This window comes from Equus caballus, chromosome 18 (assembly GCF_041296265.1).
Source record: "Equus caballus isolate H_3958 breed thoroughbred chromosome 18, TB-T2T, whole genome shotgun sequence".
NCBI classification, from domain to species: Eukaryota; Metazoa; Chordata; class Mammalia; order Perissodactyla; family Equidae; genus Equus; species Equus caballus.
The window spans coordinates 55,539,334-55,563,529 of NC_091701.1; the positions used below are offsets into that span (position 1 = coordinate 55,539,334).

The 24,196-nt window shown below is 39.4% G+C and overlaps 1 long non-coding RNA gene across 1 annotated transcript; it reads left to right on the top strand.

The window, feature by feature from the left end:
• Positions 1-583: 583 nt before the first annotated feature.
• LOC138918671 (uncharacterized) lies at positions 584-23,682 on the top strand. The gene is made up of 3 exons (XR_011428282.1): positions 584-685; positions 23,009-23,098; positions 23,571-23,682. It is a non-coding gene; the product is annotated as an uncharacterized lncRNA (long non-coding RNA).
• The last annotated feature ends 514 nt before the right edge of the window (positions 23,683-24,196 follow it).

Genomic DNA, 24,196 nt, shown 5'->3' on the forward strand with positions numbered 1-24,196 from the left:
GCAAGTCAGTGATAAGCATCCTTATTTTTCTGTGGCCAATTAGTTCAGTAGGTTAAAGCATGGCACACAAGAGGCCAAGGTCCAGCGTCTGATTCCCCCATGGGGGCGAGCTCCCCTAGGCTGCACTCCTAACCTCAGCCGCCATCTTGTAATGGTGTCCATTCATCATGGGCGGAAACGGGAGAAAGGGTGAGGGTGGATCAGAGCTAATCCATCACCACTACTGGAAACCCAACTGATCATGCTGGCCTCACAGACTGGGGGCTGGGAGGGGTCAGGGGAGTCATTTTATGCAAACAACAGTGCGGCATGCAAATGGAGAAATTGAGGTACAGGCACATTACATTGCTGAATTTAAAAAATTTGATCATGTTAACAAACTTCAAATCTACATTATTTTTTCTTACTTTTCAGTCAGTTTGAATTTTTTAGACATAATCCTAAAAACATTTGCTGCTATCTAGTCTGTATCACACCTGGGCACCTAATTATTTCTTAAACTATCTTTTGTTCTAAAAATAGTCACCACAAATTTAATGGTTGGAAAACAGATGTCAAATGAAACCTTGCTCACATATATCTTCTCACAGAAAATGGCCTACCTTAGAAGAACCTATAGGGAATAAAGGAGAAAAAAGTACCGGAACAGAACACTGACTTCAGAAGGCGGGTGATTTTGGCTGAGGTAGGAAACGGTCTATTTGGCCTGGTTTTGTTTTTGCAGGACAGTTATTCTTGGAGTGGCTGACCTTCCTATTGTGGGTTTCTTTTATCTTGACGAACATTGGCTCCTCTGTTTTTTTTGCCCCATTTATTTATTCATTTTCCCTCCAACTGGCATTGCTTCGAGAAGCCTGCTCCTCCCCATCTTGCAGACTGTGCTGTCTGGGGCTCAAGTGCCCATGGGGGCCGAGGTCCCCATCAAACAGCTCGTGCCCACCATCAAGTTAAATGTAAAGGCTCCACTGAGATGAGAAAAATCTGGGCCGCGTTCCTTATTTCACTCTGTCCAATGTTATGCCTTCCTCATAGGAGGCCTTTTGTGAATGTCCACTGAGTTGACGGGAAAAGAAGCAAAAGTCTGTAATAGCTGTTTATACGCTTCTCTAATGAGAGTGATGTGGCTTCATTTTCCACTGTGCTCTGTCTACAGAGGGCCAGTGTCCTTTCATCAGTTCAGGCAGACTTTAACCTCCACTTCTGGCTTATTTCCTATTTATGAGTGGCCTCCAAGCCTGGAGTCACCTCTCCCTACCTTGACCACCAGTATTATCCATCCCTAAGCATGTCCTGGCCAGGGAGTAACCGACTCTCGTTGTCTAAAGAGCCTGTCCCTGGGCTCTCCTTCTCTGACTCACCCGTTCTAGTTTCTGCCCCTTCTGCTGGGCTTCCCCAAGCACTTTCCCTACCCACTCTCTACTCCTTCTGATAATGAAAACAGCTTATTAATTATGTCGGGACTTAGAAAGGTAGAGAGTAGCCTTTCTAGCTCAGCCTCAAGGAGGTTGCACGGAGTCACAATTAAGAGCACAGACTCTGGAGCCAGACTGCCTGGATCAAATCCAAGACTTTGTAGCTATGTGACCTTAGGAAAGTTACTTAACCTCTCTGGCCTCCGTCTTTTCATCTTTCAATGTAAATAATAGTGTCTACTTCACAGGTTAATATTTGTAAAGCACTTAGAACAGACCTGACAAAGAGTAAGTGCTATGTAAGTCAAATAATGAGACATTTCTCCTCTCAACCTTCCCTTTAAGTACCTTGCCTTTCCCTATAGCTTTGTTCTTCTGGGTGGCAGGGGGATGAGCTGTGTGTTTGGGGACTGGGAACCAGGCATCCTGCAGGCCCAGCCCCTGGTAAGGGTATAGCTGCAGGAATTACTACATTTTCTCTGAATGAGCCCATGTTAAGCCTTGGCCCTGATGTATGACCATGACCTTTAGGTCTGGGTCCACTACACAGAGGGTCCTGCTGCCTATGGAGCTGCCAGGTATATGTGGGGTGAGTGTGCGTGTGGTGTGTGTGTGGTGTGTGAAACCAGGTGTGTTTGTGTGGTCTGTGAGGTGAGTGCAGTATGGTGTTCAGCCAGAATCTCTCTGGATTAAAACCTGTATTGTCCTCAGACACTCAGAGACATTTTTAGCACGAGAGAAAGCAACTTGAGAGAAACTCTGGAAAAGAATGTGTGTACAAGAAAGAATAAAAAAATAATAGGAAAAATTTGCTTTTTGGAGAGAATTTAGAGACTTTAGTTACTTTCTCAGTATTCACATGCACTCACTATATCTGTGACCTAAATACGTCCCTAATCTTGACTAACAAGGTTAAAGCAGAGCTCAAGGACATGTGTGACAAGGGAAAAGGGAGCGTCAGCATCAGCAGCTCCTCTAGAATGCAGAAGGACCCTCATGTCCCTTCGGAACCTGCTCGGACCTTCTTGGAACAGTCCATATTCCTAATCAAATCTGCTTTTCACAAGTGCCAACAATCAAGATAAAATAAATATACTTCTAATCCATTTTACTATCTCCTCTCATTTTTTTTTCATGACTAGTAATGGGATACATATGGGAATTACTATGTGTATGCTTTTGTTAGTTTGTTTGTTTGAGGAAGATTAGCCCTGAGCTAACATCCACCACCAATCCTCCTCTTTTTGCTGAGGAAGATTGGCCCTGAGCTAACATCCATGCCCATCTTCCTCTACTTTATACGTGGGAAGCCTACCACAGCATGGCTTTTGCCAATCAGTGCCATGTCCACACCTGGTATCCGAACCAGTGAACCCCCGGCCGCCGAGAAGCAGAATGTGCGAACCTAACTGCTGTGCCACCGGGCCGACCCTATATGTATGTTTTTAAAACATTTGAAATGGTCTATATTTAAATATAATTTCTGAATTCTCAAAGATAAAGGTGATTCTCCGGTACCCACAGGCCTTCGGCCGTGTCTCTGTTGATTATCATAGCTGTAGGACTTGCTCAGCGCCTTACCCGTGAGGACGTGTTTAATGACTATTTATGGCATGTAACTGCTCAACCTATGGGCAAATGTGCCATCCTATTCTATTATATCCTCAGTTAAACAGGATTCTGGGCTAATATATTTTTCTCTTCATTGGGCTTCAGGTACATAGAAATGGACTGGTATTTTTAGTTCATGACACATTCTTATCATTGGACCTTTTACTGTTTACTTTATTGACATAATTTTAGGAAGTGATAAGTATCCATGAACCCACCATCCAACACAAAAGCTCAGTCTTAACAATAACCTGCGTCTAATTTATGGTTCCCCACATCCCATCTCTCTGCTTTCTACCTGAGGAAGCCGCCATTCAGAATCCTGTGATGAGCAATCATTTAAAACATGTCTCCTAGGATGGGGGAGGGGAAGGGAAAAAAATCCCCATGTTCCAAACAACTGGCCCAGGAATTTCTGAAACAAATCCATGTGCAAGTTGGAGACAGTCTGTAATTTTTCAGGCCAGAAGTGTGTCTAGTCTGATCCAATTCATCTTGGCAAAGAGGGCTTTGCAGGTCTGTGATGAAAGCGGTCAAATGGGAGGAATTTCTTTGCTTTTTGATATTAAGTGTTTAACAAAGCATGGTCATTTTCTTTTTAAATTATAGAATTAAGGCGCTTTGTAGTAGAATATCAGAACTGACGTTCCTCTTTAGGTAAAAGCTATGAAAGCCTTCGATGAAGAAGAATGGTCTCATTGACTATGCAATAGAGCTCTGGCCCCCATCCTTCAACTATTTCCAGCTTTCAGTTGTTTCTTCTGGTAGGACTTCCATATTTCTAAATAAGTTATGCTGCTCTCTCTTGAGTCATCAGTTTTACTCCCCACCTATTGAATATCTACTCTGGCAGAGGGGACTTCGCTCTCTTACACTACCTTCCAGTCTTTCCCCATTATTTTTGGTTAGATCAGTATTTCAGAGATTATAAAATTATGACTATCAATATTGTTGTCTGGGCCAAGCAGTGTACCATGATTACATTTCTTCTATCACGTAATTTTTCACTTTCCCTGGAGTGTCTGACTCCCTTGAGTTTCATTGGATTTGTTTTCTTTGTACCCATTAATCTGTCTTTCCATACTCACTTACGGGCTCTCAGTCCAGTTTCCCTCAGGGTTAATCTATCTCCTATTTTATCCGGTTCTCCCTATACCCCACCCCTAACTTGTTCTCCCTGGAAACATCTTTCCTAGATCCTGCGTCTTCCGGCTCTAATCTGAACTGGTTGCTCTAGAGGCCCGTGGTCCTGGGATTTTCCTTTGCCTTTTTCCTAAATTGAATTCTCTACTTTTTTGAAGCATATGTTTTCCTCTTTCTTGTATTGCTCACTCGTTTTGTGAGAAAAAAAGAGTTACTGAGAAAAAAAGGCAAGAGAGGTAATTATTTTGATATTTTGCGTCTCTTAAGCTATCTTTATTCTGCCCTCACATTGGAATGATGGTTTGGTTATGGAATGCTAAATTGAAAATGACCTTCATTGTTTCATCGTCCTCTGGGTTCCGATGCAGCTTTTGAGAAGTCTGATGCCTTTCTGATTCCTGATCCTTTGTGGGTACCGGGTCTACCACTCCCATTCGGAAGCTATTAGGAGCTTCTCTTTATCTCGTGTCCTAAAATGTCCTGATGTGGGCATTGTTCATTAAGTATACTAGGCTCTCAGGGGGCCTTTCATTTTTCAGATTTATAAACTCCAGTTCTGGGAATGTTTCTTATATTATTTATTTGAGAATTTTCTCCCAACCATTTTCTCTTTTCTTTCTTTCTGTCAGTTCTATTTATCAGCTTCTCGGTAATCTACGTTGATTCTCTAATTTTCTTATATTTCTCTTTCATTGTCTGTTTCCTTAGGAGATTTTCTTGACTTTATCTTCCACTCCCTCTAGTAGGTTTTTTCTTTTGGCTGTCGTATTTTTCTTTTCTAAAAGCTCTTCTTTGTTATTTATCCTCTTTTTTTACAGCTTCTTCTTGTTTCATGGATACAATATTTTCTCTTTTCCCCCTGAGGATATTAACTGCAGTTTTTCAGATGTTGTCTTCCGCCTTGTTTCTCTTACCTTAGAGGTGCTTTCCTCCCACCACCAGGTTTATTAGTTTAGATTTCTGTCCTTCGTGTTTGAGGATTTTCTCAAATGTCTGGTACTTCTTGGCTGTAAGTTTATAATTAAGAGCAAGGGTTATATTTAAAATTACTTGTAACATTTTATTTTCCAAACATGAATTATCTTTGATTTCTGATACGTTTGATAAAACATTCAAATACAGAGAAATCAAAATTCTCTCATAATTCTACCTCTTAGAAATAACCACTATTTAAAAAACCTCTTCATGTTTTTATTTATGCATATATAAATATATATTTATGAGTGGAATTATACAGTCTTGGAAACCTTCCTTCTTCCGCTATCACTATGCCATATGCCATGAGTCTCTGTCCATGTCAGTACATATACTATGCCCTTTTTAGTGGCTATGACATTTATTTAACCAATCATCTATTGTCGGAAACATTTAGGTTTCCATTTTGTTGCTATTATAATTAATGTTGCATTAGGCATTGTTAAATACACATCTTTGTCCACTTGTCTGATTGCTCCTTTAGGAAAAATTCCTAAAGGGGAATTGCCGAGAAAGCAGTGAGGTACAGATTTAAGATTGGAGGTGCTGTTTGTGTGTGAGGAACTTAGCTGTTGGTGAGAATCAGTGTAGAATAAGCAGACTGCGAACTGCCTTTTCCAACGACGTCGCCAAATGTAAGTTTCTATTGGTCTGTTTTCTGAGGCTGTCCTTCAAGGGGCTAGAATCTCTTGTCAAGTGTGTATAAATCTGTCACATTTGGAAGGAAGGTGGGAGAGGAGCCTGGCATCCCATTGTTTAATGTGAAGATGAGCGGTCACTGCCATCTCTCCACTGCTCCTTGCTGTGTCTCGTGTCCCTGAGTCTCTTTCTCTTTCTCCAGAGACTACACTTCCCATCTCTGGGCCTTGCAGGGTGGGGTGAGGATCCCAGAGAGGGGAGGGGTGAACGACTGCTCCCTATGTAGATGTCAGCCGAACACTCTGGTTTCACCACCAGGCGTTTAATTCCCACCTGTCGGGCACCTGCTGCTTCGCACTCCTGAGGCTTTCCTGGCTTGGGGAGTCTGTTGGCTGACTCTCCTTAGTCTGTCCGGCTGCAGAAACTGAGCTTTCACCCGTTCCACTCAGTTAAGTCGGTTACGGCCTTCCACCTGCTCTCCACGTGCATCCCTCATGCCTGGAGATTTCAGATGACTCATAGTCTCATCAAAGATGCAGCTTGTGTTTTTGTTTCTTGTTTCTCTTACTGTTTTGGGGCTGGTTTTCAGAAGCCATGTTGGGGAACAGCAAAGTCAATCTACAACATCTTAAAACCAGAAGTGTACAATTAATTGCTTCAATCCAGGTATGATAAGGGTCTCCAAGAGGTATGAGAATTTCCAACAGAGAGACTTGTGAGGGTTTGGCCACCGGAGCAAGGAGGAAAAGGTCCTGAGGAGAGGGGGTAGTTGTTACCCATGGAGCAAACTGAGCGTATTGATAGTTTTTATTTTTCCTTGAGACTTGCAGGACTTTGCCAGGCATTTTATCTTTAAAATAAGATGTATTAAGGTACGAACTTCCAGCTGTAAAATAAATGAGTCCTGGGGATATGATGTAAGCGTGGTGACTATAGGTAATAATACTGTAGTGTATATTTGAAATTTGCTGACAGAGTAGATCTTAAAGTTTCTTACACAAGAAAAAAAATTTGTTACTACATTTGGTGATGGATGTTTACTAGACTGATTGTGGTGATCGTGTTGCAATATATACACATATTGAATCATTATGTTGTAAACTTGAAACTAATATAATGTTACATGTCAATTATATCTCAATAAAAATATGATATATTAAACCTTATAAGAATGTAAATTTTTTAAAAGCAAAAGCTGTTTGAATAAGATGTTCATTGGCAGTGATCACTGGAATCCCGTAAGGTGAGGGTACAGCTTTTGGAGGGTGATTCTGCCTTACTTTGAAATGTTAAGTCATCGAGATCTTTAAAAATCTAATTTAAAATAAAGTAAAATTTCCAAATCCTTAAATAGTTTTTTGCATTGTTCTTTCTTCCTTTGAACATCCTAAAGCTTAGAAACAGAATCTATATTTCTCAGGAATTGCCCCATTCTCCTTTTTGCTAAATAATCATTCAGGCAACTTACACTCAAAAGAGGAAACACTGACAGTTAATCAACAAAAGAAAATTATACTTGAGGGGCTGGCCTGGTGGCATAGTGGTTCAGTTCACATGATCCGCTTCAGTGGCTTGGGGTTCATAGGTTCAGATCCCAGGCACAGATCTACACACCACTCATCAAGCCATGCTGTGGGGACATCCCACACACAAAATAGAGGGAGATGGGCACAGATGTTAGCTCAGAGACAATCTTCCTCAAGCAAAAAGAGGAAGATTGGCAACAGATGTTAGCTCAGGGCCAATCTTCCTCACCAAAAAAAAAAAAAAAAAAAAAGAGAGAGAGAGAGAAAGTTATACTTGATATCCTGTTTGTATGGAAATAAAAATAGCTCTTCAAAAATGGCAGATTGAAGTTGATATTAAAAATGTCCACTTTGATAGTGAGCATTTCTCTATCTCTATTCCTGAGATAATCTATGCTACTGTAATAAATAGGATGTCAAATGGAACACAATTGTGTCAGGTTCTCTGTTTTACACTAACACAAATATACATATTTTACAATGACAGTTGATAATAAAGATTTGCAAGGACCCAGCTATTTGTGCTTTCGTTATAGTCTCATTGTTAGCGAGGCACAGTAGCGCATATATATATATATTTTAATGAAAGGAAAAAGAGCAGGATGTAGTAACAGAAAATCCAGTGATAGAGCTTTTGTTGGCCAGGTTCTTTGAGCCACGGGGGCTGCAGCATTCAGGGGATTCCTCACTTAGAGTTAGAACAGCTTCGTTGTGCCTTGGTTATAGTGTCTAGAGAGCTGTCTCTGGATTTACTTAATTGAACACCCCAACATAGGCACATTTATTTATTTAAGGGACATTAAATGTCCTTTACATACACTAAACAGAAAATTAAAGAAGATGGTAAGTAGTGCACATTCAATAAAAAAATTTAAAATTGCTACCTGTCCCCTGCACGTCATTCCTAGTTTGGAGCCCATTGGTCTGGAAACAAGGTCCCCATTTTATCTATAAAATGAAAGGTGCTAGAATTTGCCTCTACAATAAATGAGTCACTTGGGGAAAATAGAGTCTGGACAAGCTTATGTAGCTTATTCTTTTTCTTCTCATGCCCACGTAAACCTCACTATATCACAGGTCATTCTGCACTCGTGTAAAATTCCCTTAACTAGGCATTGGTTTAGAAACCCAGCTCCCAGAAATCGTATTCTCCTCTATGTGATTTGAAAATATTCTGCTGGCTATTTTTACGTCCTCAAAGTCCAGGATCAGAAATGGAATTTTCAGATTAGCTGCAGATGCGTCTCCTCCGCCCTTTGGGACTGGATGTGCTTTAATTCAAAAGGAAACTTTTCAGGCCATTAAGCTTCAATACAGTTTAATGCCTTTGGGCTGTGGGGCTTGAAATCATAGAGAAGCCTGAATAAATGTTTTAAAATAAAATCTGGAAAGCAAAGTACATTTTTTTTCCCTTACTGCAAATTTGTTTTTAGTTTTGCGATTTTCTGTCTTGTTGAATTCAAAAATCTTGGTCATGTGCAGGCTGCAGAAGTCCCAAGAGATGGCCCAGCCCGACTCAGGAGCTGACAGGCCAAGTCTGAGGAGGTTTGGCTTGTCACAGAGGGAGGAAGGCAATGACTTTCCCTCCTCTTGCTTGTAGTCTTAAACTAGTCCCAAGTGACCAGATTGCATTCTAGGCCGGAGTAACTCTTCTGCAGAATGAATAATATTTTCTTAAGCACTTTTAAGTTCTCATTCACAGCCTATTTTAAAAATGATTTAAGGAATAAAAAGGTGCTTTTTATAAGTCCCTAAGTGCGTATTTTTTAGAATGGCTAAAAGAGTAGCTTTGTTGACATACATCGAATACAATGGCCAAGCGGGATGTTATCGTGGTCAGAACTCCCTCAAACTGATTTATGCAGAAAACTGCTATCTGCCTGGTCATCTTTTTTAGGATCGAATTCCATTTTAACACTTGATTCACTTGAATTTACACAGACCCCCAGCCCCGCTTTTGAAGTGGGGAAACTCAGGCTTGCAGATATACAAATAACTTGCTCCAGTTTAAGCCGAAGACAGTAGGGTAATGGGGAGCAAAGTTGGGTTATTTGAAAATCTAGCCAGTGTACTGCCTATAAACTGGAGTGAAACCTCTTCAGTCAGAAGAGCTCTGAAAATCGAGACAAGAACTGGGACCTCTAGACTGCAGAACGGATTTGTCAAGCAAATTAATAATCTACAAAAGAGAGTTTCATGTACATACTGTTTTAAGTCTGGGGAAGCAGCCAGTCATGTGCAATTGGAATGAATTATTTCTCTATTTGTTAATCAGGATCAGGTCCCTAAATCATCTCTGGTTAGCAGTGTTTTGCAAGCTTTAAGAGTTACTGTCTGTGATTTAAAGAAATGAAACAACCTTGATTTAATACATTCTCTAATTCAGATTAGACTGAGTTAGAAAGCATTGCAGTATCATATGCCATTTCTTATGTAGCAAAGTGCTAGCTTTAAGTGTCCTAACTTTTAAAATTAGCTTTATTCATAAATTTGCTGTCATCTAATCTATGTGGGGCTTTGAATACTTTTATTATTGAAATTTAACAATCATTCTAATTTTAAATAAGAAATTGATTTTAAAAAATAATTTCCCACCAGGAGGAAAATTTTCCTTTCTTTTTTTAAACAGTATCTCCACGAGCCCCTCCATAAGGAGCGGCACAGGCTGAGAGGAAATGCAGCTAAGAAATAAATGATCTCATCAGAGGATGTCATATCCAATTTTTAGGTGACAGTATTAACATTCTATTTCCTTTTGAGCTGGACTTCCTGGGAATAATCCATAACCTTTGAATAAACTTTAACAATGTATCCTTTGTCGTTTTTGTCCATATGGTGCATTAGGAACTTCAGGAAGCCTATAATTCTGGTAAAATGAGAGACCATCTCGGGATTTCTCAGTTAAAAGGAGGGCCTACTGAGATTATACTCTATTATGAAACCCCCAAATAAAAATGGGGGAAATAACTGTGGATTATATATTTATACAACCTAGCAACTGCAAAGTCACTATTGACCTGAGTTGTTTTAACAAATCTTGTAGCCCAAATCGATTCTAGCTAATCAGATACAGGCCTCCAAAAACTATTCAGAGTGATTCAGAAGGTGCTGTGCCCAGGCCAGTCATGAGAGAATCCGAATTCTTTTGAAGACCTACAGCTTTCAATTGTTGAATGTTTAAGTGGGAAAATTCATCTTTTTTTTTTTTAATTGGAAAACTGAAGTCAAGCTAGAATGATACAGTGTGTCTTCTCGGCAGAGAATAATACTGAATTGATTTGAGGGTGGGAGCTCTTGATGATTAGTTTTCAAATAAGGATGCTGTTCTCTGGAATTCTGCGTCAAACCCAGTTCCATCTTCACCTTGGGAAGTAGTTATTCTCATCCAGCAAAAAGCATTTCCTGTGTGGTGGTAATAACACAACGAAATTTTATCGGGTGCCTCAGTAATGTATAGTCATCAATGAACCTAACAAGGATACACTTTATGAGAAAATCAATAAGAGAAAATGATTATATTGTTGACTGGAGCCAGCATCCAGAAATGAAAAATAGAAAGGAAAATATCACTTTGCATTGGACAGGGTTTCAGTGCATTTAATGTGCAGGAATCTTGAAAGTTATTAGGTATCTGGAGAAACAACAGGCAGCAAAGGGATGAAAATACTTCAGCCCGTTTTAGATGTCAAAAACAACCACAAAACCACTATTTCATCTCTAATCTATTGTTTGAATCCAGTGCAGTTTTCTGTCCCAGAGAAATGTTTCTGTTTCAGTTGAAATATGTTGTGAGCCGCTGTTTAAAGCTACTCATATTTACAAGTGGGATAAACAATTCAAATAGTGAATTGGAAAAAAAATCAGTGAGGGGTTCTACCAGATAGACATCTGGAAAACATGGGAAATGAATTTTTAAACCTTCGTGGCCTGGACATCTCATATTTACACATCATCTACCCAGTGCTGTTTTTAAATACTCACAAGAATGAACATGTATTTGGGAAAGAGCAATTGGTGTATGTTACAAAGAAGAATATAAAATATTTAGGATTTTAAAGTGTACTTAATGTAATTGGAACTAACTTAAAAACCACTTTTTAATAATGTGGCTGTACAATTCCATCACAAACCTCATTTTTCCTCCTTAAAAAAGTATATTAACTTGAGATTGTAAAACTTGACAGATTGTTTAACAAGTTTTGTCATTAAATTTGAAACATGCATTCACTGTTGTAGATGCATCTGATTTTGACAAAGGGATTTATTTTGATATCTCGATCTGCTTATTTTTGTCCCCTTATTTTTTAAACTTTTATAAAGATATTCATAGATACAATTTTATTTTTATTTATTTATTTATTTTTGAGGAAGATTAGCCCTGAGCTAACTGCTGCTAGACCTCCTCTTTTTGCTGAGGAAGACTGGTCCTGAGCTAACATCCGTGCCCATCTTCCTCTACTTTATATGTGGGACCCCTACCACAGCATGGTGTGCCAAGTGGTGCCATGTCCGCACCTGGGATCTGAACCGGCGAACCCCGGGCCGCCGAGAAGCAGAATGTGCACACTTAACTGCTGCACCACCAGGCCAGCCCCCATAGATACAACTTTAAAAGGCAAATCATTTTAAAGCCTTAAGATTAAGACCGGCAGCCCCTGGCTCAGCCTTTCGCCCCTGAGCCCTTTTCAGTGGCAACCACTTGTAAATCTTCTAACTTGCTCTTCTAGTATTTGTGTTTCTGAATAACATCCTTACATGGCTATTAAAAACATTTTGTTTTCACTTTAGGTGTTATATGTGAGTTTCCTACCTGTAATGATGAGGTTTGGCTTTCTCTCCCTTCCTCTCTCCTTTATTCATTTTGGTGAGATCAGTATTCAAAGTTTATGACTATGTACATCTTTCACACAGCTCAGCCATATGATATGATATGTGTTTTTTTTTAAATCATGTACTATGTTGTTTCCCTAGCAGTAATAACTCTCTTTCTCTTTTGCATTTGCTTAGCTTTCTCTCTTTGTTCTAGTTTAGCCCCAATCCTTGGACAAAGGGATACATTTGCTCTCACTACAGTCAAACAAATCAGGTAAGCTTTTTCTTAGATACGCCCCCGCAGAAGCTCTTTTCCCCCTTGCTCCAGTCTAGACGGCTCATGGCCGCTGCCCAAGAGGCTCCCTTCACCATCATCGTGGAGATTCTCTTTGCCTTTCGCTGTGTTGGATCCTTTTTTCCTGGATTCCAAATCTTCCTCTTTCATGTTTTATCGCCTTTTGGGGTATTAAGTCTCTTGTTTATTTGCTTCTTAATAAAAAAATGCAGAGAAGATGATTGTTTTGTCTTTATATTTCCCAAAATGTTTTTATTCTGTCCTTACGTTTGATCAACAGTTTGGCTGAGAATAGAATTCTTGTATACAAATAATTTTTCCTCACTATTTTGAAGGCATTGCTCCACTGTCTTCTGGTTTCCAACTTTGCCGTTAAGATTTCCTATGCCATCCTTTGTGAGTGGCCCTTGCATCGAAGTTCCTGGATTTCCTCTTTGTTTCCACAGTTCTGAAATTTCATGATTATGAGATTTGATATCAGCCTTTTTTCACTTACTATGCTGGGTACTCGAAGAGCCTTCTTAATATGGAACCTCATGTCTTTCGCTTCTGCTTCAGGAAATCTAAACACTTGACTGTGTCCAAGTCCGTGCTGGATGACCACTATGCTCCACTGTTAGGAGACCTGACTGCGTTCTCTCAGGGGAGTGCCTGATGCTGTTCACATTTAAGGGTCTTTTCTTTAGATTGTTCAGTTTTTTTCAGAGGGAACTCCTGCCTGGGAGATAGAAGCCAGGCTCCCAGCACTCTTGGAATCCAGTTGGGGAAGGGTGCTGTGCCGAATGCAGACTTTCACTTAGTCTTTCTGTTTTCAGTAAGACAATTCTATGCTTGGCTGTGATTTGTATTCCTGTGTTCAGAGTCACTCTACTTCAACTTTTCAAGAGAATAGACCTCTCAAATTCTGCCGGGTTACAGGTTGGGTATTGCCTAACAGTGCTGGCTGGGGAAGGGAAGCTGTTATATATAACTGCTCTAGAATATGCAGAATTTTAACCAATCCTTTTGTTTTCAGTTCACCCACACCCCTACCCCCAGAGGTGTCAAGTGCCTCCAATTCCTGAGCCTTTTGGGGTTCTGTGGTGCAAATATATTTGCTCCCAGACTTTGTCCCACTGCTGGCTTCAGTTTCTGTTTGCTTGAATCTGCCTAGACAGTTATGACTTCTCCACCTACTGCCCAAACTTGCACAGTTTTATTACTCTCATCTCCTCACCTGTTCTCTTAATCCTTATGAGTGAATGCTTTTTCAAAAATTATTTAATTACCATTTCCATGGTGATTTGGAAGGGAGTAACAGTAAGAGCATCTGTTAAATCTACCATGTTTATATAGACATGTCCATTTTCCTAAGTTTCCAATTGCCCCTCCTATGTTAGATTTGCTTGCTCTTCTTTCTTCTTTCTTCGCCTCCATCCTGCCTTCTCTTTGGTGCCCACTTTGAAGACCTCCTGAGGACAACATTTGCTCTTATGCTGCTTACCTCCAAGCCTGGATCTCCAATCTTGTTTTTCATCTAAACTCAAGTTCCATCAGCCCAGCAGGGCGGGGACTAGGATGAAGCAATTGAGGTCGCAGGTGCAAAATTTAAGGAGGCGCTCCCTCTCAGGGTTGTGTGAGTGACATCGTCGTAAATTCCGCACCCATGGCACCTAACTCTTCCCACCTCCTCCTGGCCCTGCTGCCTTGTACGTGTTTCCATTTTGGCTATCTCATTGTCAACTCCAACTTACTGAGTCCAAAGCCAACTTCATCATCCTTCTATTCACAATCCTCCTCTCTTTCCCCATCTATATTTCTGGTCTTTGTCACTAGTACTACCAATTTCCCTGTAAGATTCGGCTCTCTCCTTCACCAACTCCCTGATAGTCTGATTCAAAGTTTTATTTACTTTTTCTTTGAAATATATTGTTTATCTGTCCCTCTCAACAGGGATTTCAACTCTAGAAGCCTTGAACAAGAACTTTCCCTGCTCCAACATTTTTTACACACTGTTTTCATCACTTCTTTCCTAAAAATCTTTAGTGTCTATTTCTTACTCACTCAAATCTAAAATGCTTACTGTACTTTCACAATGCTCCGTTATCTGATCTACTCCACCTTGGATAAATTCATCTCTTTTTAAGGTTCAATACAAGTCATAACTGCGTGGAGCTTCAAGTCACTACTCACTGCTGATGAGTCTGTTCAGTTCCTCTGGTATTAAGGGTCCATTTCACACTTAACTTTACACTGACTTGCAGCAATCCACGTCTCACGTTCATCTCCCAGTCACTGGTCCAAAGCCAAGTTCATCATCTTCCCATTCACAATCCACTACTCTTTTCCTCACCTATCATTCTAGTTTCTGTCAGTAGCTCATCTAATATCTCAGTGAGATTCATTTATCTGCCCCCTGATATTCCGATTTAAAATTCTACCAATTTTTCCTGTGGAGTGTATCTCATGATTTTATGTCTGCCTCCTCATGTAGATGGTAAGCTCCTGAGAGGCAGGGTGCACATGTGAATGTGGCTTCTTGCAAAGTCCTAAGCAAATTGAAGGCCCTCAAATTCTCCTTGATAAGTAAGAAAAGGTCCCCCAATAGTTTACACAGTTACAGTTCTCCACGACAAAAAAGGACTATTTATCTTCTTATCAAAATAATATTGTTTCAAAAGAAAAGGATATTGCAGGGTTACCCCAATCGTATATTGGCATCATCATTTAGCACATATTTTAAAAATCTTTGTGTAATTAGATAAAATGTTTTAAACTGAATGCTGAAACTGTCTGCAAAACCTAAACTTTAATTATTCAAATTATTTATGGTTACTGTGATTATTACAAAGCTAGGTTTACATAAAGGTTCATAGGAAGCAAGACAGCAAGAAATTTTCTAAACACCGCCAAACTCAGCCCCAAGGATGCGCTGACGCCATTAAGGTCCCTGCAGACCATCTCTACTTCCTGGCCTCTCTCCTCGCTCAGTGCGTATGGTTTTATCACTTTAACTAGACGTTTGAAAACAAAGAAAGAAAAGGAACAATCGTAATGATTCTCTGATAAATTTTGTCACCTTTCCAGAATACTTCGTCTGCTATTTTATTCAGTTATTCCAAACTTTTCCCAACAATAAACCTCTACAAACTATCAAACTACCAGTTATTTGGAAAACAAGAAATTCAGTTAAGAAATGGTGGGGTTGAATGAGTGCTTCTCTGGGAACATGTGAGGTTTGAATTCAGAGCTTTCTAGCCTTCACGGGCATTTTATGAGGCAGAGTGTCACAGATATGGCTGTTTTCCCAGTTATTCAGGCCTGGTCCACATGGCTTCATTGTCCAGCGTGGTCTTGTAGTGTTTGTGGTGGTGCCCCCATCACTCATGAGAGCCCTGCCTCTATATTACCCCCTTTCCCGGCTGCTTCGCTGCTGTAATTAACAGGTTTATACTACCTTAGTCGTGAGCTGCCAAACTTTAAAGTGCCCACGGATCACCTGGGATCTTGTTAACATGCAGATTCTGATTGGGTGGGGCTGGGTGGGGCGGGAAACTCCGCAGAGTTTCCCAGGCGATGCCAATGCTGCTTGTCTGAGGAACACACTTTGAGTGGGAGGGACATAGGAATATTCAGAATTTGCTCACACTCCAAAGTGCTATTTTTAAGACCAAAAGTGCTACAGACATGCCAAGCTTCTTTATGTTGAATTGTCACGATCTCTTACTGATAGTTACAGGCCCATGATTTTATACTTTATCTCCATCTCCCGGTGTCCCAGTGGGCACTTGTTCTTACCCCTGAGAAGGCCGGCGTTGCAGATGGGGAGGTTTTCCCTGAACTCACTAGGTCAGTGCTGGTCAGGGTTCTCGAGAAGCCAAGGGAACTATTCACAGCCCCTCAGGGTCTGCTCACTTGGGGATTTGGAGTACTTCTAATGCCATCCAGCGCCGAGTAACTGGATCTTTATTTTTAAGAGTGCTGCTCTGAAGTCCTTAGCTTTGAAGAATATTCAGGGGTCCCACTACTGGCTGGAAAGGCTGCAATGTGGACCTTGGACTCTGATTTATGGGGCTTCTCCCTGGCCTGTTCAGTAGGGAGTTCCTCACCAGATACTCAAACAGAAATATGACTCTTGGTGGTGATAAACATTCTGAGAAGAGGGCATGACATGTGACTGAGAAAGGAACTGAGAAAGAAAATAACATTTTATTCACTGAGCTACGCTGGGCTTCTATCTCCATAAGATGGTGAGCGTCCTTCCTTCGGGCGGTAGATGTGAAAATATGAAACTCTGGGTTACCAAGTGTAGGGTGAGCAGGAGATTTTCACAAAGGCTGCTTTTCTGGTGTTTCAGAAGAATTAATTCATTTCATGTTACAGATTAGATAGGGCTATCTCCCTTTACAAACTGATTTTATTTCATTTTAATTAACTTGCTTATTTTCCAGGACCAGGTTGAGTAGCCATTTGTTTGAGTCGAAAGACATTATATCTGAACTGATATTTATCTATTTGAGAGAAACGATCTTCTAGATCAGACCAAACAAGCCAGGATTGGGTTGATTTCCTACTTCCTTTAATCTGGGATTCTCGAAGTCTGGGTTCCAGACCTACAGCATCAGTTCACCTTGGAACTGACTAGAAATGCACATTCTTAAGTCCTCCAGACCTACTGACTCAGAAATTCTAGGAGTGGAGCCCACCATCAGTGTGTGTTTCTGCCCCCTGAGATTTGCATTTTTATTATATATTCACCTCAACCAATTATAGAAGTATATAAGGTAAAAAGCCAAAGATTCCACCCAAGCCCCTAGACTCACTTTTATGAGTGCCTCATCCTTTGTAAAAATAGTTGAGTTTATTTTCTTTAACTTTGTACTTTGAAGTAATTATAGATTCACATGAAGCTGCATAAAACAAAGGTACCAGAAGGTCCTCTGTAGCCTCACCCAGTGTCTCCCAATGCTGACATCTTGAACAGCAAGAATACAAGGTCAAAACCGGGAAACTGACATTGGGACAATCCTCATGGCTTATTCAGGTTTCACCAGTTTGACAACTGTGTGCGTGTGTAGTTCTATACGACTTTATCACATGCACAGATTTATGTAATCACCATCACAATCAAGATACAGATCTGTTCTATGACCACAAGGTTCCTTTGTGTCATCTCTTTGTAGCAACACCCACCCTCTTCCCCTTTACTCCTGTCCTTATAACCACTCGTCTGTTCTTCATCTCTACAATTTTATTTGTTATTTGTAAGTTTATATTTGTTATATAAATGGAATCATACAGTATGTAACCTTTTGGGAGTGGCTTTTTTTTAAACTCAGTATAAATCTAAGGGATTCATCCAGGCTGTGGCATGAATCAACAGTTTGTTCCTTCTTAAAGGCTGAGTAGTAGTTCACGGTAAGGATGCCTCACAGTGGCTTCACTACTCCATTGTGGAAGGACATTTGGGTAGTTCCAGTTTTTGACCATTATGAACAAACTTGTTATAAACACTCTTGTACAGGTTTTTGTGTGAACACAAGTTTTCATTTCTCTGGGATAAATACCCAAGAGTACAAGTACTGGGTCATATGGTAGCTGCATATTTAGTTTTTTTAAAAAAACTGCCAAACTGTTTTCCAGAGTGGTTGTATCATTTTCTATTCATACCAGCAGTGTATGAATGATCCAGTTTCTGGCCACTGTTGTTAATTTTAGCCATCTATTCTGTGAGGTGTGTCGTGATATCTAATTGTAGTTTTAATTTGCATTTTCCTAATAGCAAATGATTTTGAACATCTTTTCATGTGCTTATGTGCCATCCGTATATCTACTTTGGTGAAATGTCAGCTCACGTTTTTTGCCTGTTTTTCCAGTTGGATTGTTTGGTTTCACCGTTGAGTTTTGAGAGTCCTTCGGATACGTGATTTGTAAATATTTTCTTCCAGTCTGTAGCTTATCTTTTCATCCTCTTACCAGGGTCTTTTGCAGAGTAGAAGTTTTTAATCGTGAAGTCCAACTTATCAAATTTTCCTTTTGTGGGTTGGGTTTTTGGTGCTAAGTCTAGAAACTCTTCTCCTCGCTTTAGGTCCCAAAGTTTTCCTCTTATTTTTTTTCTAAAAGTTTCATAATTTTCCATGTAAGACTGTGATCCTTTTTGAGCTAACTATGTTGAATAAGAGCCATAATAGGACGTCTTTACCTTGTTCCCAATTTTAGGTAGAAAGTGCTCAGTTTTTCACCATGAAGTATGTCGATAGCTGTGGATTTTTTTGTAGATGCGCTTATCAAGTTGAGAAAGTTCTCACCTATTTCTAGTTTGCTGAGTTTTTATCATAAACGAGTGTTAAATTTTGTCAAATGCTTTTCCTTCATTAGTTGATATGATTGTATGATTTTTTTTGTTAGCCTGTTGATTTGTTGGAATACATTGCTTGCTTTTTGAATAATGAGCCAGCCTTGCACACCTGGAATAAATCTCACTTGGTTGTGATATATAATTCTTTTTGTATATTGCTAGGTTCAATTTGCTAAAATTTTGCTGAGGATTTTTATGTCTAAGTTTATCAGAGATAGTTGTCTGTAGGTTCCTTTTTTGTGCGATTTGTCTGAATTTGGTGTGAGGGTAACATTGGCTTCATAAAATGAGTTATTCCTTCCTCTTCTTTTCTCTGAAAAAGAGAGTATAAAATTAGTGTGAATTCTTCTTTAAGTGTGTAGTAGAATTTGCCATTGAAACTATCCAGGCCTAGGAATTTGGGGATGGGAACTTCTAAATTATGAGTTTAATTTCTTTAATGGTAATAGGACTATTCAGAAGATCTGTTTTGTCTCGGTTAAGATTTGGTAGTTTGTGAATTTCTAGTGTGATTGGTCCATTTCTTCTAAGTTGTCAAATTTATGAGTGTAAAGTTGTTTGTCGTGCCCCCTTATTATCATTTTAATGGCTGTAGCATCTGTACTGAAATCTCCTATTTCATTCCTGATATTGGTGATTTGTGTCTTCTATTTTTATCAGTCTTGCTAGAAGTTTATTAACTTTTTGCTTTAAAAATAAGTTTTTCTTTATTGATTTCCTCTATTGTTTTCCCATTTTCAATTTCATTGATTTTTTTCTTCTTCTGCTTGCTTTGGGTTTATTTTGATCTTCTTTTTCTAGTTTTTTGAGATGGTAACTTAGGTTATTGGTTTGAGAATTTTCTCTTTTCTAATATAACATGTATTTTCCACTCAATACTGCTTTAGCTGTAACCTCCAAATTTATGATGTTGTATTTTCACTTTCAATTTAGTTCTGTGAATTTTTAAAATTTCTTTTGAGATTTCCTCTTTCACTCTCGGATTAGTTGGAAGTGTGTTGTTTTATTTCCAAGTGTTTGGAGATTTACTTGCTGTCTGCTATTAATTTCTAGTTTGATTTCATTATGGTCAGAGAACATATATGTATGATTTCAATTTTTCTAAATTTGTCTAAGTTTGTTTTATGACAAAGCATATGGTCAACCTTGGTATATGTTCCATGGCCACTTGAAAAGAATGTGTATTCTGCTCTTGTTGGGTAGAGTTCTATAAATATCATTCAGATTCTGCTGGTTGATGGGTCAGTCAGTTCTTCTCTATCTTTGCTGATTTTCCGTCTAGTAGTTATATCAGTTGCTGAGAGGGGCGTTGAAGCCCCGGCTGTAACTGTGGCAGTCTGTGTGAACAAGCCTTCCAGATGGTTCTGGTCATGCTGAACTTTGAGAACAAGTGCCTTTAACTATTTGGGAGTTTCAACTTCATGAAAGAAATTATCTTCAAAGTGGAGAAAATGTGAGTTTTTTCATGATGTTGAAACTCCCTAGCTCTGGTCCTTTCTTCCAATCCTTCCTCCTGATCATCACTAGGTACATTTTCCTAAAGAAAATCCCAATCATATCACTTCTGGGGACACCTTCAATGATTTTTGCTGCCCTTGAGTTAAGCCTAACTATCTTGAGTACTGTTGCCTCCTCTTAAGCACTGTTACCCGCTTCCATCCTTTATGGGCTCTATTCTCTATCAAACTGGAAAAGTCATAACATTCTATGCCCACACTGTGCCTTCCTGTCTCTGGGCTTTCTTCACGCATTTCATTTTCACCTGGGATGTTCTCTGTCCATAGTTATATCTAGTGAAAATTTCCTTGTCTTTCTGACCATTCCAAATGACACCTTCTTCGTGAGGACTTTTCTTTTCTTTTTTCATTTTTTAATTAAGATTATGATAGTTAACAACCCTGTGAAATTACAGTTGGACATTATTATTAGTCATGTTGTAGGTACACCACTTCACCCTTAGTGCCCTCCCCCCACCCCAACCCCCCCCTTTCCCTGGTAACCACCGATCAGTTCTCTTTGTCTATATGTTAACTACAACCTATGAGTGGAGTCATGCAGAGTTCGTCTTTCTCTGTCTGGATTATTTCATTCAACATAATACCCTCAAGGTCTATCCATGTTGTTGTGAATGGGACGACTTTGTCTTTTTTATAGCTGAGTAGTATTCCATTGTATATATATACACCATATCTTCTTTATCCAATCATCAGTTGCTGGGCACTTAGGTTGGTTCCATGACTTGGCTATTGTGAATAATGCTGTGATGAACACAGGGGTGCATGGGACTCTTGGAATTGCTGATTTCAGGTTCTCAGGATAGATACCCAGTAGTGGGATGGCTGGGTCATAAAGTATTTCTATTTTTAACTTTTTGAGAAATCTCCGTACTATTTTCCATAGTGGCAGCACCAGTTTGCATTCCCACCTACAGTGTATGAGGGTTCCTTTTTCTCCACAGCCTCTCCGACATTTGCCACTCTTGGTTTTGGATATTTTTGCCATTCTAACAGGTGTAAGGTGGTATCTTAGTGTAGTTTTGATTTGCATTTCCCTGATGATTAGTGATGATGAGCATCTTTTCATGTGGCTATTGGCCATCCATATATCTTCTTTGGAGAAATGTCTGTTCATGTCCCCTGCCCATTTTGTGATTGGGTTGTTTGATTTTTTTGTTGTTAAGCTGTGTGAGTTCTTTATATATTATGGAGATTAACCCGTTGTCAGATAAATAACTTGTAAATATTTTTTCCCAATTAGTGGGCTGTTTTTTTGTTTCAATCCTGTTTTCCCTTGCCTTGAAGAAGCTCTTTAGTCTGATGAAGTCCCATTTGTTTATTCTTTCTATTGTTTCCCTTGTCTGAGGGGTTATGGTGTCCGAAAAGATTCTTTTGAAACTGATGTCAAAGAGTGTACTGCCTATATTATCTTCTAGAAGACTTATTGTTTCAGGCCTAATCTTTAGGTCTTTGATCTATTTTGAGTTTATTTTAGTGAATGGTGAAAAAGAATGGTCAATTTTCATTCTTTTACATATGGCTGTCCAGTTTTCCCAGCGCCATTTGTTGAAGAGACTTTCTTTTCTCCATTGTAGGCCCTCAGCTCCTTGTCGAAGATTAGCTGTCCATAGATGTGTGGTTTTATTTCTGGGCTTTCAATTCTGTTCCATTGATCTGTGCACCTGTTTTTGTACCAGTACCATGCTGTTTTGATTACTGTAGCTTTGTAGTATGTTTTAAAGTCAGGGATTGTGATGCCTCCAGCTTTGTTCTTCTTTCTCAGGATTGTTTTAGCAATTCAGGGTCTTTGTTGCCCCATATGAATTTTAGGATTCTTTCTTCAATTTCTGTAAAGAATGTCATTGGGATTCTGATTGGGATAGCGTTGAATCTGTAGATTGCTTTAGGTAGTATGGACATTTTAACTATGTTTATTCTTCCAATCCATGTGCATGGAATGTCTTTCCATCTCTTTATGTTATCATCGATTTCTTTCAAGAAAGTCTTGTAGTTTTCATTGTATAGATCTTTCACTTCCTTGGTTAAATTTATCCCAAGGTATTTTATTCTTTTTGTTGCGATCGTGAATGGGATTGAGTTCTTGAGATCTTTTTCTGTTAGTTCATTGTTAGTGTATAGAAATGCTACTGATTTATGTGTGTTGATTTTATACCCTGCAACCATGAGGACTTTTCTTAATATGTGAATACGTAATTTCTCCCTTCTCAGCATCCCCATGGCAGTTTGTTTACCTCTCTCTTTTCCATTTTCCACATTATTCTTCTTTAGGGTTAGTTGGGATTTTTTCTTCTCTTTCCTGCTGGGTTGCAAGTTGAAGGCAAGGACTCCATCCTTATACTTCCTTCAGCATCTCACATGGTTCCTTAAAATACTTAAAAAGTATCTATTGAATTGAATTTTCTGGACAACTAAGGACACAATGTTTCATTGCTTTGTTCCTCTGAAATTAAAGAGATTTCTAAATAAGTTAAAAGAGTTTCTCCTTTGAAGAATCCCGAAAGTAAAAGATGTTTCTTTTTTGATGAAGTAGAGGTCATTGGAAATTTATGATGCTTCTGAAGTGGCCTTTAAATATATTTTCCGTAGTAGCACCATAATAAAATACAGAGAAATATGAGTATTACAGTCAATGCCCATAGTGACTCTAACTTCTAAGTGTGTGTGTCTCTACACCCTCTTTTCCATTCCCACTGCCTCTCCCACGGGCTGGTGCCAGTGATCTGTTCTCTGGACTATTGCAGTGTTGCCCAAACTTGCCTGGCCACAAGGACTGCATGGAGCACCCACTGAAATACAGATTCCTTGGCCACACCCAAGAGCTCCAAAGAAAGGTCTGGGAATTTATATTTTCAACAAGTATCCCATGTGATTCCAATGGTCAGGCTACTGCCTTCTGATAGTTACAATTTCTCATCTCCAAATCCATGGTTCATCTGTCATGTTGCTTAATTATCAATCAAATTGCCAACTATTTCCATAAAAGATTTGTAATTGAGGGGATAGTGTCTCTGCTTGATTATCTAAATGAAAGGGACCTTCATAGTGGCCTGGTATATTTATCAATCATAGAATGCTTTAGTGTCCTCAATATGAGCATGAAAAGTGCTATTACTTTCCCCTATGCAGAATAAGATATTGGATATTAAGAGAGCAAAAGAAAACAAGTTTTTACAGCATGATATAGAAATGCAGCAGGAAGCAATATGGCACCACCTTGTCTGTGCTTTAGCACAAACTGTTTTATACTGAAGAACAGACGCAAAATAATTTCTTTCTTTCTTTCTTTCTTTTTTTTTGAGGAAGATTGGCCCTGAGCTGACATCCATGCCCATCTTCCTCCACTTTATGTGTGGGACGCCTACCACAGCATGGCTTGCCAAGCAGTGCTATGCCCGCACCCGGAATCCATACTGGCAAACCTTGGGCCACCGAAGCAGAATGTGCCAACTTAACCGCTGCACCACCGGGCTGGCCCTGCAAAATAATTTCAGGAGCTTCTGGGAATGTGATGGACAGGATGCTTCAACACATTTGGTGCTCTGTAGTATAAAAGCTAGCTAACTGCAAACAGTAGGAAGGAATTACAGCTATAGTAAATAGTATGCTATAATGTCTACCAATGTTGACATGCAATTGCCAAGTAGCAAGTAGCATAAAACATCATAACAACATTACTATCTTAGCTTTAGAGTCTAAAGAAACTTTAGAAAGTATCTCATTTAATCCTTACATTTTATATACAATAAATAAAAATAGCAAATACTTGAGTTGTTATATCATGACAGACACTGTTACAAGTGCTTTGACCATACAACATCATTTAATCTCACTGCCTCTGAGGTAGGTTACTATTATTGTTTACAGATAAGGAAACAGAATAACAGAGAGGTTAAGTCGTTTGCCCAAGATCACACAGCTAATGCCTGGTA